The 17,084-nt window shown below is 43.3% G+C and overlaps 1 protein-coding gene and 1 long non-coding RNA gene across 2 annotated transcripts in view; both read left to right on the top strand.

The window, feature by feature from the left end:
* The first annotated feature begins 6,080 nt into the window (after positions 1-6,080).
* Positions 6,081-17,084, top strand: part of SGMS1 (sphingomyelin synthase 1) — a 180,325-nt gene continuing 169,321 nt past the window's right edge. The window contains exon 1 of the mRNA XM_072129931.1: positions 6,081-6,241. The gene's annotated coding sequence lies outside the window, so the exon portion shown is untranslated. The remainder of the gene's footprint in view (positions 6,242-17,084) is intronic.
* On the top strand, positions 9,376-10,253 carry LOC140106756 (uncharacterized). Its single transcript, XR_011850849.1, has 3 exons — positions 9,376-9,453; positions 9,560-9,595; positions 9,701-10,253. It is a non-coding gene; the product is annotated as an uncharacterized lncRNA (long non-coding RNA).

Genomic DNA, 17,084 nt, shown 5'->3' with positions numbered 1-17,084 from the left:
GATCTTGGCATCTTCTTTACACATTTCTTGTAAGTAATTTTTTTTTTTTTATGTGGATTCATGTGCAAATGTCTTAATAAAATGGTTTATTTTTATTCGTTGTAGCTGTTGCCTCCCATATTGTACAGGATTGCTTCTCTATTTAAAATTCTTTGTCTCCCTGTCTATTTGTGTGAGTGTGCCAGAACCCAGGAACTCTTTGTCCTTGGTATAGGAGTAGTTGTCCTTGTGTAGGCTCGGCGGAAATAGAAGCCAAGAAGACCTCGGCTGGTGACGATGGAGAAGGCTCTGAGCATACATGTATTTATGTGCCAGAATTCTCTTCCATGATGCATAGACCCATCTGATTTGGACCAATAATGTTATACATCGATGGCTTATCCACGGGATAGGCCATCAGTATTATGTCCTGGACATCCCTTACCACCAAAGCGCACGCACTGTAGAATTTTGTGTAGGTCTCTAGACTTAAATTATTTGTTAGTAATGGTAATCAATTTTTTTTTTTTTTTTTGCTTCTTACAAGTCCCATGTGCTATGAATTGTCCTATTGCTGGAAGCATGAGCCCCTGGGAACTCCGTGTGACTGTGCAGGTATCATATTGGGACCACTGCTGAGCAATGGTTTGGCAGTCGGACTACCAGTGGTTTCTTTAGTCTCTGAGGATGAACTTGCTGGTCGTCCGTTATTTGCTACTAAAAATACTGAACACTTGTTACAAATGGGCTACTATATTGAAGAAAGAATAGAACCTAAATGAATCCAAGATATCATGTTTGACAGAAAAATGTAAATGTAAATGCATCTTCCCTATCCAGGGCACTATTGCTATTTATTGCTGCTCATCTCTACAGAATGGAAAAAGAAAAACGGTCAAACCAAAGTATCCGTTTGACTTACAAGCCGCTACTTATGGGGTTCCTCTCAAAAAATTCATGTCTCAAACACCAAGATCTCCCATAGATCTTCCCCTCCATTTGAAGATGGGGGATCTTTTAGGGACCCAATGGACAAAAAAAGTTTAATGGTTCCTCAGAAAATCTTGGGAGTCCGCTTCTGCTTCCTTCAAACTTAATGTGGCAGCAGCGTGTGTGGCTAGTTCAGTCTTGTTGGGGCTTAAAGGGGTATTCACACGAAGACACGTTTCTAATCTCTACTCGGCACAACAAAATAACACATATCTGTGAAATGCTGCATTTTTGTTAATAACAGTGAATTAAAGAATAAGTCCAATCAGTCCTGGTGTACACAATTTCGGGTGCCCCTAGACACGACCCAGTAACTTCTGCCTTCGGGGCAGGCGCCATCATGGTTTTCTGTGTGAGATCGTGCAGATTAGATTTCTGTCTCTCTGGTGTGGGCCTCTAGCCACGCCCCCTGCACGGAGCTCAGAGACACATACACCGGTTCACTTCCTGGCAGGAGATTGTGAGGAGAGACCAGCTACAAACTACAAGGAGATAAGTGATCCAGGGGGAAGGGGGAGGCAGGCACATATCTGTGAGAGCATAGTAGCAGTGCTGTGTGTGTAATAGGCATCTAATGGATGTCCTGCATCTTTGATCTGTCTCTTCTCTCTTTCTATGTGTGTTAGTACAATGATAGAAGTCATATAAAAGTGTATATACACCTGTACTCTGATAATGTCACCCCACAGAACTAGATGGAGCATAATGTGTCTGAATCACCGCCCACACCCTGTGATTTTGCACTGACCATCACTGAGTGATGGGAACTAAAACCGCAATAAAACTGAATAAAATTGTAATGTAAGGGGTTACTAGGGGATCGAGATGTGAGAAACCCCCTTTAATCAACTGGGTGGAGATGTTCAAAATAAAACCCATAGAGATGTGCTTGCCTCTTCAATTGTAATACCCAAAAGGGGGTGGCTTTTCCGGGAGACGCATTAATTGATGGGTTTTCAGGGTTTATGTGATCAGGCAGAACTACACCTCTCGTCAAATTGCTGAGTTGCTGGCTATTTTGAGGGGTTACAGGCGACTTTACCCCTTCTTGTCTAAACTGGCTGATACATTCTTTCTTTTTTTCTTTTTTTTTTTTTTGCAACTTGCTTGCTTAAACAGGAGGACCCGAGATATCCTCAACTTATACAGATCACTTCCCACATCTTTCATTTGGCAAAAAAAAAACATTTTTCCTCTGTAACAGCAGAGAACCTTCAATCAGATTATCGGAAAAACCTTACATCCGGGGAAATGGTCTCTTAAGTGTTCCATATTCCACATGGTAACCAAACTATAGGGTACTCCAAACATGGATCTCCTTTGCCAACAAAATAAATCACAAAGTAAAGCAGTTTTACTCGCTCAGTCTGAGAGATCAGCCGCCAGCTACAGACGCCTTCTCCCAATCCTGGGGTCAACATCTGTTGTATGCTCCCCCCCCTCTCTCCATTCTCATCCCGAGAAACAACGAAAGCTAAAACTATACAGGTCCAGATCCATGTGTTCTTTTGGAAGTAAAAAACTTTGGAAGTCTTTCCTTTCTTTTGCAGGTCAGAATCGTATAGAGATATCTTATCCGGATTCTAGCGTGTTTTTAAAATTCATTCAGAAAAGCCTTGGAAAAGGTTAAAAACAACTTCTTGGATAGAATACAGAAACTCCCATAGATCAAATCTGTCGGGCTGCTTCTTGCTCCTCCCCATACACCTTTTTCAGACACTATCAGGTAGATATGGCGGTTTCTTCAGATGAATCTTTCAGAAGGAAAGTGCTTTCTTCCATTATCCCTCACTATTTTTTTTTTTTTTTCTGAAAATCTCTCTGAGGAAGGGAAAACAGTAATAACGCACCGGTATTGATGTTTCCTCGAACCACGGCGGCTCCTGGTATATTCCCATCCTGGTTTTTTTTGGGTTTTTTTCTTTTACGTTTGGACTTGGTGTTGGTATCACTGGTCTCGCAGTTAATTATTTATTTTAATTTATATACAATTTATAGATCGATATAATAACCTACTTCTCTTCCAAGTTCTGAAACAACTGAGGCAGGTTAGGAGTTTGTTTTTATATGGCCAAGTTTCCTGTCCCTGGTGGCGAATCCCTCTCTGGTGGTGGTGCCGTCGTGGTTTGAGGAAACCTAATTACCGGTAAGTAACTACGTTTTTTCCCTTTTGTACATGTGTGTAATAAATGTATAATGGGTGGTGGGGGGTGTTTGGGAGCCAACCAGTAAAGAACTTTGTTTTGGCCCCTATCTAGTTATATAGTTTTTGTTTTTGGAATGAATTAATTGTGGAATCTTGTGGTCTGTCGGCACATCTAGTTACATGAAGAGACCTTTTTACTTTGCCGATGCAAAATAATCAGAAGATATCTATGGGCGCTGCCCTATGCATTATTTGCATGCTGACTGGTAAGCAAATAACCAGCGCTGCTGCTGTTTCCACCATTCATATATTAAGGTCTAAGAATATATAAATAATGTTTTTGTATAAAATGTGACTATAAATATATAATATATTATAGGTACATTTTGTTCCAATGTAAAGCCGTTCTAAAGTAGAGCATGTCCTAGTCAGAACTGCTTTTCATGGATCACACATAGGTTATAGCTAAGAGGATCTGTCATGAATGGATGCCTCAGGAAGCCTAAGGTCAGGAAATCATCTCTGAAGGTGCCCCATATATATCCATAGTGAGCCCCCATAGAGCTCCATGTATGTAAGGTCACTTTCATACATACTGCGCATTACAAATAACGGAAGGGTATGATGGAAAGCCTTTACCACTGATGTGCGCTTAATCCATGATGTATCGGATGGTTTTAAGCTTTCTATATTTCATGTTATGAAATGTGTGTTGATGGCTGCACAATAATGCTCCATTATTTAGACTGCGACTGCAGCATTTTTCAGCACTGAATGTCTCTATTTTGCATAGCATATGATAGTATTTGGGTACTTTCTAGTTGCAGCTTGTGCTGTCATCATGTTGGGGCAATTCTTCCTTCTACCCCAGCCACACCCCAAATCTGCTGAGGGTGAACTGCAGCAGCAAGTATCATGATTACTGTGTGGGCAGTGCAATGCAGCCACCGGACAGGAAGCCCTTGCACAGCACCACGGCACAGGGAGGTGAGTACTAATGTTCTGCCAACAGTGATGCCCTTTAACCTCCTGCTGCACCATGACGTTACCCCAACGTCATGGTGCAGCAGCGGGTGTATGAAGACTGCTCACAGGCTGAGCCCTCTTCATGCACACTAGGTGTTTGCTGCACAAAGTAGCAAACACCCACGATCGCTGACGGCTCGTCATGTCATCGGGGAGCAACGAACAGTTGCCAAGACACCAGGCTTGGCATTTCTGAATATCTGTTACAATGTGCAAGGGGCATATTGTGACAGATCATGTGCAAAGACCCTATATTCTACTATACTCTAGTGTGGTAGTATATGATGGCATCAATTAGACAAACTAGGCTTAACCTTTACAGGACTCCGCCCCTTTTTTTTTTTTTTGCATTTTTGTTTCTTACTCCCCTCATTCCAAATTTTACGTTTACAGGGATGTGTGAGCTGGACAAGTCATACTTTTTAGGGGTGCTATTTAATATTTCATGCAATGTACTGGAAAGCTGGAAAAAAAAATCCAAGTGCAGTGAAATTTCATTCTGCGCTCCAAATTACACTTCCTCTTTATTCTTTGGGTTGGTACGGTCACAGGGATACCAACTATTATATAGGTTTTATTAGATTTTAGAAGACTTTAAATCTTTTGTCCCCAAAAAAATATTTGTCATTTTGTCAAATTCTGAGGCCAATAACTTTTTCACACTTTGGTGTATGGATCTTTTTGTAAGGTATAATTTTTTTGCGGCATGTGCTGTTGTTTTAACTTCTATCCATTTTGGACCTATATGACTGTTTGATCATTTTAGTCAAATATTCATAGGTGGAAAAATGGCGGATCACTATTTTCTGATTGGGTGATCAGGGCCGGGAATAATATTTTTTTTTAAATAATTTGATAGAACGGGCATTTTGGACGCAGTGATACCTAACATGTTTATGCCTACGGGTTTGACCGTGGTACTTAACCCGTTCACGACCCATGACGTAATAGAACGTCACGGGTCGGCCGGGGGTGCATGGAGAGGGCTCAGCCTGTGAGATCTCTCCACACACCCCCTGGAGCACCAGGATGTAATCGATCGTCTTTGTGTGCGAGGGGCTCTAAAACATAGTAAAACTAAAAGTTCAAAACACCCCCCCCCCCCCTAATGTTCCTAGAATTGATATAAAAATAAACCATAATCGTAAACCTGTTACTTTAGGGACTCCTAGATACCTATCAATATTTAAAACTGGTTATTACCGTCGGCTAACCCATTAAAGGAAAGGGGCAGTGCACGGTGCGGCTGGTGTGCAGTGATAGTGGCCGGCCGCTAGGGGCAGTGCACGGTGCGGCTGTCCTGCAGTAATAGTGGGCGGCCTCTAGGGGCAGTGCACGGCTGTCGTGCAGTGATAGTGGCCGGCCGCTAGGGGCAGTGCACAGCGCCGCTCGTGTGCAGTGATAGTGGGCGGCCACTAGGGGTAGTGCACAGCGCGGCTGTCATGCAGTGATAGTGGCCGGCCGCTAGGGGCAGTGCACGGCTCGTGTGCAGTGATAGTGGGCGGCCACTAGGGGTAGTGCACAGCGCGGCTGTCATGCAGTGATAGTGGCCGGCCGCTAGGGGCAGTGCGCGGCTGTCATGCAGTGATAGTGGCCGGCCGCTAGTGGCAGTGCACGGCGCGGCTCGTGTGCAGTGTTAGTGGCCGGCCGCTAGGGGCAGTGCACGGCGCGGCTGTCGTGCAGTGATAGTGGGCGGCCGCTAGGGGCAGTGCGCGGCTGGTGTGTAGTGATAGTGGCCGGCCTCTAGGGGCAGTGCACGGCGCGGCTGTCGTGCAGTGATAGTGGGCGGCCGCTAGTGGCAGTGCGCGGCTGTCATGCAGTGATAGTGGCCGGCCGCTAGGTGGCGGCAGGAAGCTTTGTGCGCGGCTCTGCTGCTCTGTGCTGCTGCTGCTGCTGTCATCACGGAGTCTCCCAGTTTGATAGTAACGCTGTGAATTGTGGGCAGGAGCGATCATAGCCGCCCTCTCCCTGCACCCACCCACCCACACTCCGGGGAGCCCTGGGGAGACAGCCTACAAGTCACCCGCCCACCAGGGCGCCTAGGACTCCTCCATCCATCCATCATCTACCCGCCGGGCATCAGAGCCACCGCTGGCACAGGTAAGTACCCAGCCCTGGGTACCCAGCCCAGGCCAACTACACCTGTGCCCTTGTCTGCAGGTCACTACAAGTGCCAATGCTATGACTGGGGCAGCCTGGCAGCAGGTGACATGTATGTGCCATGTATGTGCCACCCAGTGTCATGCCCATAAAGATTGTATAACAAAAAGTCATCACAATTTACTGATCTGATGAAAGTAAATGACAAGTGGCACCGGGCACCTCTCAGGACTATGATGTGGGTCCATAATGATTCGCCCGCCCCTGTACCACCTGCAGTATGTGCCCGCTCTGCCCCATTATGTGTTATATTCCTAAAGAGATGGATATTATGTGACAATTATTCTACACTGACACGGATACCCAGGCATGCCCGTGCCCACATGGGCTCCAATACATGATCGGGCAGAGTAACAAACCAATGTGACTGGATGTGTGCTACTTTTAGGTTGTCTTTAGTTGAAGTCTGTCTTTCTTTTCTGACTGTAGGACAAGTCACATCAGGTTTCTGTTGTGATTTAAGAGATTGATAACCTATTCCTTGTTAATCAGTATCAGATATGTGGGGGTCTGACACCTGGGACCCCCTAATGATCAGGGAATAGGGCTGGGAGCAGACAGGGATAATGTAGGGATTGGGACATGATCCGCAGTAACCTTGTCTGACCACTAAACAGAGAATGGAGCTGCTTCCCATTCGGTTTATAGCATTGGTATTGATCTGTGAGTGCCAGGGATCGGACACCATTGATTTTGATCTGTTATGAATATTTTTACCTTGCAAAAAAGTTGACAGGGTTCATCCATTCCAGGGCTATTTGGGGATTTTTAAGGAATGGGGGTTGTGGATATTGAGCAGCGATATAACAGGTTTATAGATTGGTAAAATAACCATTTGGAATCTCCGCCTCCCCCCAAAAATCATTGCTGTGTCTGTGATATATATATAACTGAATACGATGAGTGCAGTGTCTGCTGTCATATGTGATTCCCATCAAATAACTTCTTATATACGATACAAATGGCTAGAAAGCTAAGAATATAAGGAGTAACTTCTTGTTCCCTTGCTAAAAATTCATCATCTTTCTCCAAAATATTGGCACAAACCTCTAAGTGGTGTAAGCTTTGAATATAACAAAGTCCAAAGATCTATCAAATTCCTCGTCCTGCATCATTGACCATGACATGTCGAGACCAGTGTGTATAGGGGCTGAGGATCCTTTCCTAATACAAAGCTTTGGGGAAGTTGGATCCTTCTCTCCAAAAAATCTTCTTCCACAGAGTTGGAAATCCTTCATATATGGGCTCACCCAAAATTTTCAGGTTTAAGCAATATTAAAGGGATCAGGATTTTGTTTGTATATGGGCCCAGGGGCAGATAGAAATAACAAAAGCGCTAAACTCCTCTCTACGGGGCTTCTGTTAGCACCAGTGTGTCTGTATACAGAGGTTTAGTGATGAAGCTTCTTCCATCACCGTGCACCCACTATAGAGAGGTGAGAGTATAGCTTGTTTCTTTTATACTACCCCTGGGCCCTTATAAAAAACAACCTCATCTCTGATCCCGGACAATCTAATGTCTATGGTAGGCAAGAAAGTTAAGTACCGTATTTTTCGGACTATAAGGCGCACAGGATTATAAGGCGCACCATAAAGAAATGCCTGCTTAAATGTCTAGGTTCATATATAAGGCGCACCTTATTATAAGGATGAATGACCAGCAGGTGGCAGACCTGTGCACAGTACAAGGCAGCTGTTGTGTGTAAGTACGGTTCATATATAAGGCGCACTGGACTATAAGGCGCACCTTTTGATTTATGAGAAAAACTAAGGATTTTTTGTGCGGCTTATAGTCCGAAAAATATGGTAATTACATAAAAGTTTTGGCCAGACTAAAAAGATCAAAGTAAAGTTTTTGAAATAATAAGTGTCCTATTATATGTCATTGAAGACTGCACTCTCATAGGCTTGTTAGAGTGATTGCATCTTTCTAGCCTCCTATGGGTGTCAGAAGGGATTGTTAATGAACCCGTATGTTTCTTAGATCCCACATAGGGAACATATTGCACAGGACAGGAGTCCACGCATCGGATAGAAATATGATGCTTGGACTCCCTGTCTGCTGAACTTCAAGGCACCAGACAGGGAGTCCTTGCATCATATTTCTATATGAGGCAAGGAGCCAGTGTCCACTGCACTGTGTTCAGTCAGAGAGATTGGACCCACATTATCTACGTGTGGAATTGCAGGAGAAATGGTCTTGACTTTGTAGTGTAAAGCAGTGACATTTTTGCATCAGATTATGACGGCCTCATTCTTTTTCTGCCGCATGAACTTAGTCTAAATTCATCCAAAAACCTATATATGCAATAGTGATCGTATACATAAATGTAATATATAATAAACAGTAACTAGATTGTTGACATAAATGTAACTTTTCAACCCGTGTAGCAGATGTTGTGTGGATACATATTGTTACTTGTGCAGCAGGTGATTATAATACAGAGCTGTGTGTTGTATCTATAGAAGTTTCCATAGCGGATTTTATAAGTGGTTGATCTAATATCTGTCCCCATGACACAATGCCAGCAGTATGTAGTGTATGTCCAGTATGTGGCATGTGAGGCCGGCTAGAAGACATGGCCTGTTGTGTGTTTACAAGCCGTCTTTCATGCTGCGCTCTGCTGCTTGTCACATGCATTCATCCGGCCATCTCTGGGGAGGGATCCTGGCGGCGTGTTACTGGTTCTGTGGAGTTGTTGGCCGGTGTCCAGGGGAGGAGGAGAGCGCTGAGTGTATATTACAGATTTGTTACACTGAGCCGTGCACCCTGCATGGATAGTGATCTGAAAGTCATGAGCTGAACACTAATGGTTGAAGAAAATCTACCATCAAAATCCATCATGAAAAACCAGGGACACTTACTTGTAAAATGATGCTAATGATTTTACACCCCAGAGCCTCTCCTTGCTGTAGCTCCCCCGTCCCTCTGCCTGATCTAATTTCGCACAGTGGGAGCGGCACAGTGTAACATCTGTGGAGCTGCAGCATGGTGGGGCTATGGAAACGCCCCCCCCCCCCCCCGTCGGGGCGTGGTGGTATGGTGTAGGGCGCGCTTATTTAATCTGTGCTGACGGACCTCACACATGGACCCACTGATCCTGTAAGGCCGAGCACAGGGACGCTGGTTCTTACCCATGATTCAGACCAAGGTAAGAGGACAATTTCTTGGCGCTCTTTGCTTCACCTCCATTTTGCGCCCCTTGATATTTGTCGGCATATGAAACACACTAATTGCAAACTCCCCTTTTATAATAGGGACCATCCACCCCTGTGTCTCCCGCCTAAAGTAAGGTAGGACTGCTTAATATTGACACTGGAAATCTATTATATCACCCATTTGCCTTTGGGTGTCTTGGTCTACTGATTGAAACAATGTTTTACGTTTGTTCTTACTAGGGACTCTTTTGGCGCACCACACTTTCCCCTGATGAGCCCAGGAAGGGTGAAACAGGTCCTGTCGGGATTTGGTTGCCTTGACCCCTACGATGTGTATGAGTGGCTATAGGACGAAAAACTGTCCATAACTTACTATTAGACGCCTATTCTCTTTTCTACAGGAACCACTCCGGTTGTGTAGGCTTTTTGATAGGGCTATCCAGCCAGGGATAGGTTCCTGTTGGGGTTGTGGCCATCTAGGACCACGACTCTGAGGTTAGGTTTTCAGGGTATCAGAGAAGTTGGACTTGGGGTGTATCTGGGAGAGTGACATTGTCATCTTGACCCCATTCTTGACATCCGTAAGTCCCATCTTACCATGTTTACATTCACCTATCCTTTTCACTTTATATGGACACGGTGTGTCCCCTTTTTTCTGGACTAGCACTTTGACGTATCTCGCCTGAGACAACAGTAATAAGCACGCATCGCGTTCATTGAATACGGATAGCGTGTTTGGTGACATATGCTGCTGGGCCCGCAAGGTGAGCCACGTACTAGTTCCTCAGTTTTGTTTTCTGTATACTTTGAACTTTAAGGCCACCCAGCTCATGTTCTGCAAATGTCTATTTCTCTCTTAGATGGGGTTCATGCACAAAGGATTCTGCTTGGAAGCAATTTTTTGTATTTTGTATTGTATTGCATTTTATATATATCTTGAGACTTCAGTAAAAGTTACGTTTTAGATCACTTCTTTGTATGTATTTTTTGCTATAAGGATATTAAGTGATCACGGGTCATAAATTCTATTTGACCACTTCTGTGGAGTGTTTTCTTCTTGATCATCAGAATAATTATAAGTTGATAAGAAATATCAAATATAAGATTGCCACAGTCAGATTTCCAGATGAATGGGTCTAGCCCAACCTATTCTTCACATCAGTATTGGCTGCAATACCAGATGTAACCCACAAGTCAGAGGAGGCGCTAATCTAGTAAGAGAAAAACAAAAAGTACATCTCATACACTTTAAAATTATGTTTCAGAGGTAAATCGCGTACATCGATAGGTGATTTTGTAAAGACATAAATGGGTAATTTTATAGTAGATAAGGTTGGAATAAGATGCAAGTCCATCAAGCCCAAGCTAAAGGATATCAACCATTTAAAAAAAACCAAAAAAAAAAAAAAATCAGTTTCTCACCCATGCTCCTTTTGATGTTTATCCTGGTGCTGTCCTTCGCTAAGCAGCCCAGAGCACGGGGGCAAGATACAAATTATGCTTTTGTGACGTCACCTCCCGCTCCAACATGGGAGGAGGAGGCGGCATCTATTACGCAGGAGGTCTCTTGCTTTATGTCACTTCCGTCCTCCAGTATAACAGATGGAGGTTTGGTGGGGAGGTGCATAATTGGCAGCCCGGAGCGCCGGACATCCTGTCCCAAGTTTCTTTTCTAGGTGATCCCGGCCTGTCAAGGTTAGAGAAGACCAGACTGGTGGATCAAGAAGACTTGGAACGTAGGTGAGTATCTTTAGATGTTTTTTTCCTTAAACGGTTGATTTTGAAGTCTTGGACCACGAGGAAGTCTGATTTTCATCAAACAGGTGTTTATCGGGATGTCTGGCTGAACTGATCTCGGCATGTCAGTTCAGTTCCGGTCTCTGAGCGTTCAGTTCCTGATATCACTGTGTCCAAGGATGCTAGAACTAACAGACACAGGTATGCATTTCTATTGCTCTACTGAAACCAAACATGCATTGGGCTGGGATGGGTCATAACTGAGATATTGTTCATACGAGCGCATGGGTTTTTATTATCCTTTGTATAAAAGTAGAGGGAACCCTAAGGACAGCCCGGAGTCGCGAAGACTATGGATGTGTTGGTAGATGGCAACCTCCGGCAGAGCTAGAGACCCTCTTCAGTCTTTGAAAAGGGGCCTTCCAGAGAGTTCATTGGTTATTCAAGATAAGGCTAGGGAGAAGTGAGGGATATTTGGGGTGCCTTGATGAACAAGACAAATCCTGGCAGGTGCCCCCCTCCCTTGGTACATGTATATATTTCCTATATTTCGTCAAATGAGGCTTGGAGTAAGTGACTTGTTCCAATAATTGCTATTCTAAAGACCTGCTCAGTATTTCACCTGCCAAAGCAGTAGTTTCTCCTCCGGAGCAGCTCCTCCTTCTGTGACCTGAAATACAAACTTACAACTTATAATCAATATACATGTATTTGCTGTCCATTATGTGACTGTGCCGGTACAGGCAGTCAACAGGTTACGTACAAGATTTGTTCTTATGTTGAATTTGTATGCAAGTCGGAACTGTATATTTTATCATTGTAACCCCAATTTTGGCATCTGTGACAATTGGATTTTAAAAATGTTGGATTGTCATAAGAGCCAGGATTGACAATAAAGCTTCATTACAGACACCTGTGATAACTGTTACAGCTGATCATTGTAGCCCGGGGCTAAAGTACAGTAAGTTACCAACATCCAGAGGTCCGTTTGTAACTAGGGGTCGTATGTAAGTTGGGTGTTCTTTAGTAGGAGACCGCCTGTATTGATAGCCAAGCGGTTTATCAATCCGTACTTTATCATTTCTCCGTGCTCAGCTTTTTGCTTTTTTTAATTATACAATATCATACGACATTTACATAATAAAAAAATCCTAAAATTAAAAACGTAATGGGCTGGAGATGAATAAATCCTATGTTATTGTACATGCAGGATGTGTGTGTACCGCATGTGCAGATCTGAACGGAGGTCGCGGAGTTCACGTCTTTATTCATGTCGCTGTAATGTTATTACCCAGCTCCTTTTCCAGGAAATATAATTTTCAGCTCTGCTTGTGCAAGAATTGTGTCTTTCAACCCAAATTGAATTATAAGAAGGAAATAATAGAGATGATAATGCGTTAGCCAACCGAGATATCATGGGAATGGTGGAGGAGCTGTGAAATGGATCATGGATTATCAGGGTCACGTGTTTATCTGTTAATGTGGCTCCTGTGGCTAAAATGGAAGTTTCCTAGAGGTTCTACTAAAAAAGCTGCTGCGGCCCATCTTTCCTGCCTACTGATGTATGGGATGGGTATATACTACATATGGTTATCATTGGCGATCTGGTCCTCTTAATCCTGTTCTTCCATGTTTTATGATATATAAAGGGAACCTGTCACCAGGTTTTACCCCACTAAACTATCCGGTATACCCCCTCAGGTAGGGTATGAAATGTACTTTCTAAATTCCCTCTTTTATGTGAAATCTCACCCATTTGCCTATAAAAAATCTCCCCCAAAGTCAGGTAAAATGACTCTTCTCACCTCATGTTTACATAAGATGATTTAAGTTTAGTGGTTGTAGGGGTAGTGTCACCTAAGAAACCCCTATTTTTAGTTCTATAGTGCCAGTGCTGTATTAAAGATAAGAATCTCATCTTTCAAATCCACTCAAGCTTGTGCTTCTGTGAGCTACAGAACTGGACATACAGGCAATTAAAAAAAAGGTGGGACCTGGATCCTTATCTGCAGCTTGTATTTACAACCATGTGTATAGCTGTGGTTCACAAACCCATAATCCTGATAGATCTGTACACAGAGCTTGTTTCTAGGTGCAATAGAACAGTAGGTTGGGCCTGTTGGGGTGACACTACCCCCACAACTTCTAAACTTGACTCATCTCGTGTGAAAATGAAAATCAACTTTGAAGTGAGATGTTTCTTGGTTTTATGAAGTCAAGGAGGCGGAGAGATTGATTGAAGTCAAGCTCTGCATTCAAGGACATCATTGATCTGAATTCTGTAAAGGACATTTCATACTCTACCTGTAGTGACTAGTAGTTTAGTGGATAAAACCTGTTCCCTTTAAATAACTACTAATTACTATCTGGCCAAAAGGTAGTCTACCATCAGTTTTGACCATAGCTTTGTGTCTTGTTAATAGCAGCAGGGCTGTGAAAGATGCTTATCTATTCCAGTATTGGAATATCTATTCTATGCACTGAGGCCTATATAATTATGATGCGGGACGCTTACCTACAAGGCCATATGCTTAGTTTCTATATAACTGGGGAGATGACATCTTCCCTTGAACCTCTGTCTACAATATAGCCAGCTAATATATTCTAATACATGCCTTTGGTTGGAGTAAATTAGGCTGACTGGGGACTCATTGATGTATCACAACAAATCTCCTTCCGTGTTATGAAATATTAATTATGGAGGTTCTTTTCCTTAGGGATGTTTTGTTCAGTTCCTCTGTTATTCCTCTTGGAAATGTGCGAACATTGGGAGCAAGAATTAACCTAGTCCATAGTTTGTGTCGCGACACTACTGTGATTGGTCGGTGTCCTCAGGTACATGGCCACATATGACATTGAGAAAATGGTTGTAATAAGCCGATATTGGACTTTTGTGTGATTAATATTCTGTATCTGGAATATAAATGATGATGTGATTCTGAAATTCCGCCTGATTCTAAAGTGAAATGAGAAACCTCCTAAGCTTTTTATCTGTGATATTGGTACGAGGCAAAGTGCCTGGAGCCTAAAGATTACGGACATTGTAAATGCCTCTGGCGAGCCGTCCCGTCCTCTTCCCATATAATTACTATGGCCTTTTAAAACATATTAGGGACTGATTTGTAAATATCATTCTTATTCCCCTGGGAGAAGAATGTAATTGTGGGCTTTTAGGTGGAAGCCATTGTCTACATTGGATCTGACATTTCTTCTCATTACATTAGGAGATTGAATATAGTAGGTATTTTTTTTTTTTTTTATAGTATTTTAATGCTACTGAATATTTGCTTATACTAGGAATAGAAGAAATGATGAGCACCGATATCTATACTATGTACATATGGATGTATTAGGTTGAGCTGGACATCTTTATGTCAAATCCTTATCGGTGGGGGGAGGCATTTAAATTGGTGTAATAAATCACTAGCAGTATGTTGCTAAGCAGCCGAGCAGATTCTACACACTGGGGCAAATTTACTTACCCGTCCCATCGCAATCCCCGAGGTACATTGTCTGACAAGGGTTCATAGCTGCCGCGATTCACTAAGATCGTGCGTCCAATTTTTTGCATTTGTCGCTTCCCCGCTCAGGTCCGCCAGAGTTCACCATCTTCTTCCCTGTGCATGTCTTGCGTCACAATTTGAATTTTTAAATTCCGTGGTTTGTCCGAATCAGTCGGGTTGTCCGATGGCCACGCCCCCAATTTGTGTCGCATGAAAGCCAGCGCCAATGCGCCAAAATCCAATTGCATGCGCCAAAAACCCCTATGCAATTCAGGGCAAATCGGAAATATTCGGGAAACCCAACATATCAGATTGATCAGATCTCCTGAAGTCCTGCCGATGTTGTCAATCACATGGGAGGAGGCGTTCAGAAGCAGGGAGAGCTTGACTTCAGTGTTAAACTCTCTGCCTCCCTGACCTATACATCTAACTTTAAAGATGATTTTCTGGATGATCCAACCGAACCATAACAGAAACATGATTTAGAAGTTGTTTAACTGCTTGACAACATACTGGTAGTGGTTTAATAGGCCAATTTCTGATGACAGGTTCCTTTTAAGGCAACTGCAGAGTATACATTTTTGATCAAATTACAAAAATATAATAATTTTATTTTCGGCTCATTTTTGTTTCCTGTTGGATCAGAGGCAGGGTATGAAGTGGCAATGTGAATCCAAATGTGGGGAGCGATTAGTGTAGTTGTTGCAAATTCTTTGCAGTCCACCTTTGCAGACTTGCCAGGAGAGGTGACAGGTACTTGCTCAGTAGTGGTTGATGGGGGGTATAATCTAATACATTATTTGGAAGATCAGTTCTTCTTTCTATTCCTGCAGTTTCATATAAATCCTCATTGGGGCTCATTCACTTAACCAGTCCATGGAGTTCACAGAAAGTGCTTTGTCCGATGATCATTCACTTAGATCGTGCGCCCGATATCCTGCGTGTGTCGCTTCCCGGAATTCACCACCTTCTTCCCGGTGTATGTAACTGCTTGATCTTGCGACACAATTTGAAAGTTAAATCCCACGCTCCGTCCGAATCAGTCGGATCACCTGATGACACCGCCCCCCCGCAGCACAGCTGCGCCAAAATCCGATCGTGTGCGACACCCGTTAATTGTCAAAGCCGTGCAAATCTCAAACTGTGCAAAGTCTGACAAAAATACGATCCGCGACCCTCCGTAAAAAGGCCCATTTTGTCCTTTTTGTGCAGCAGAAAGCCCAATATAGAACTCGCCCCACAGTTCCATATTGATTGTATTAAAAGCTCAGGAACCTTATTGTAGGTAAATACACAAGTTCTTGCAGCTACTATTGATGTGTTTTGATGTATGACATTAACAGCGGAGATTGGGCTGCAGTGTTACTCTGCAGGCGGCTACGGGGGAGGGGAATCACAAAATATCGGTCCCAGTAATTGGCATATTAATCATGTTTGTCAAGTTGTCAGAAATCCTGGCACTGTTAAAGTTTATTACATGAAGGAATTAGGAGCAGACCCAATAGTTGTGTTTCCCTTAGGTTCTCTCATATTTACCGCTCCATGGAGGAGATTTATCAGACGTCTTTTAGAGCAAAACTGTTCTAGTTGTCCATAGCAACCAATCAGAGCTCAGCTTTCATTGTCCCATTGCTGTTTATAAAATGAAAGCTGAGCTCCGATTTGCTTTCCATGAGCAACTAGAACAGTTTTACCTCAGAAACTTGATGATAAATCTCCCCCTATGTCTTTGAACTACTTGACCTAATGTTGGGAATGTTACAGCGTTATCATTACAGGTTCTGCACAAGGGAACTTAAAAGAAACACTCACATCCTATACAAATATAGTGGGGTGGGGGGGGCCTCTTTGCCCGGCCCTCTCCCCAACCAAATGGTATAGGGGCCGAAATTGTGACTAAATCCTGTCTTAAAAAAAATTGTGAAAAAGAAGCTGTGATTTCCCCCCCCCATGGTCACCTCTTGCCATTCCTTTTGAAATGTATTCTCCTGTCAATGTGACTGTACGGGGGCTTGTTTTATACTGGACGAGTTGTAGTGTTTAATGGGACATAAGTGTATTTTACACTTCTGTGCTAGTCATTTTGCAGACAACACAATAAAGGCGTTTTCAAAGACCATGGGGGGGGGGGGGGGGTGATTTATCACCGCTTCTATTTTATTTATTTTTTTAAGCCACTTACGTCCCATTAAACAGTAAAAAAAACAAGCCCCCATATAGTCAGATTCACAGAAGAATAAATTGAAAGAGAAATGTAAGTCTTAGCCCCATTACACTGCCACCTTGTGGGCAAATAACCATCCCCTAAGGCCCCACAGCCGCTTAAGGCCCCACAGCCGCTTAAGGCCCCACAGCCGCTTGTCGACGTCATCCTCATGAGATAC

Source organism: Engystomops pustulosus, chromosome 11 (assembly GCF_040894005.1).
Source record: "Engystomops pustulosus chromosome 11, aEngPut4.maternal, whole genome shotgun sequence".
Taxonomy (NCBI): domain Eukaryota; kingdom Metazoa; phylum Chordata; class Amphibia; order Anura; family Leptodactylidae; genus Engystomops; species Engystomops pustulosus.
This window is presented reverse-complemented; position numbering and strand designations above follow the sequence as displayed.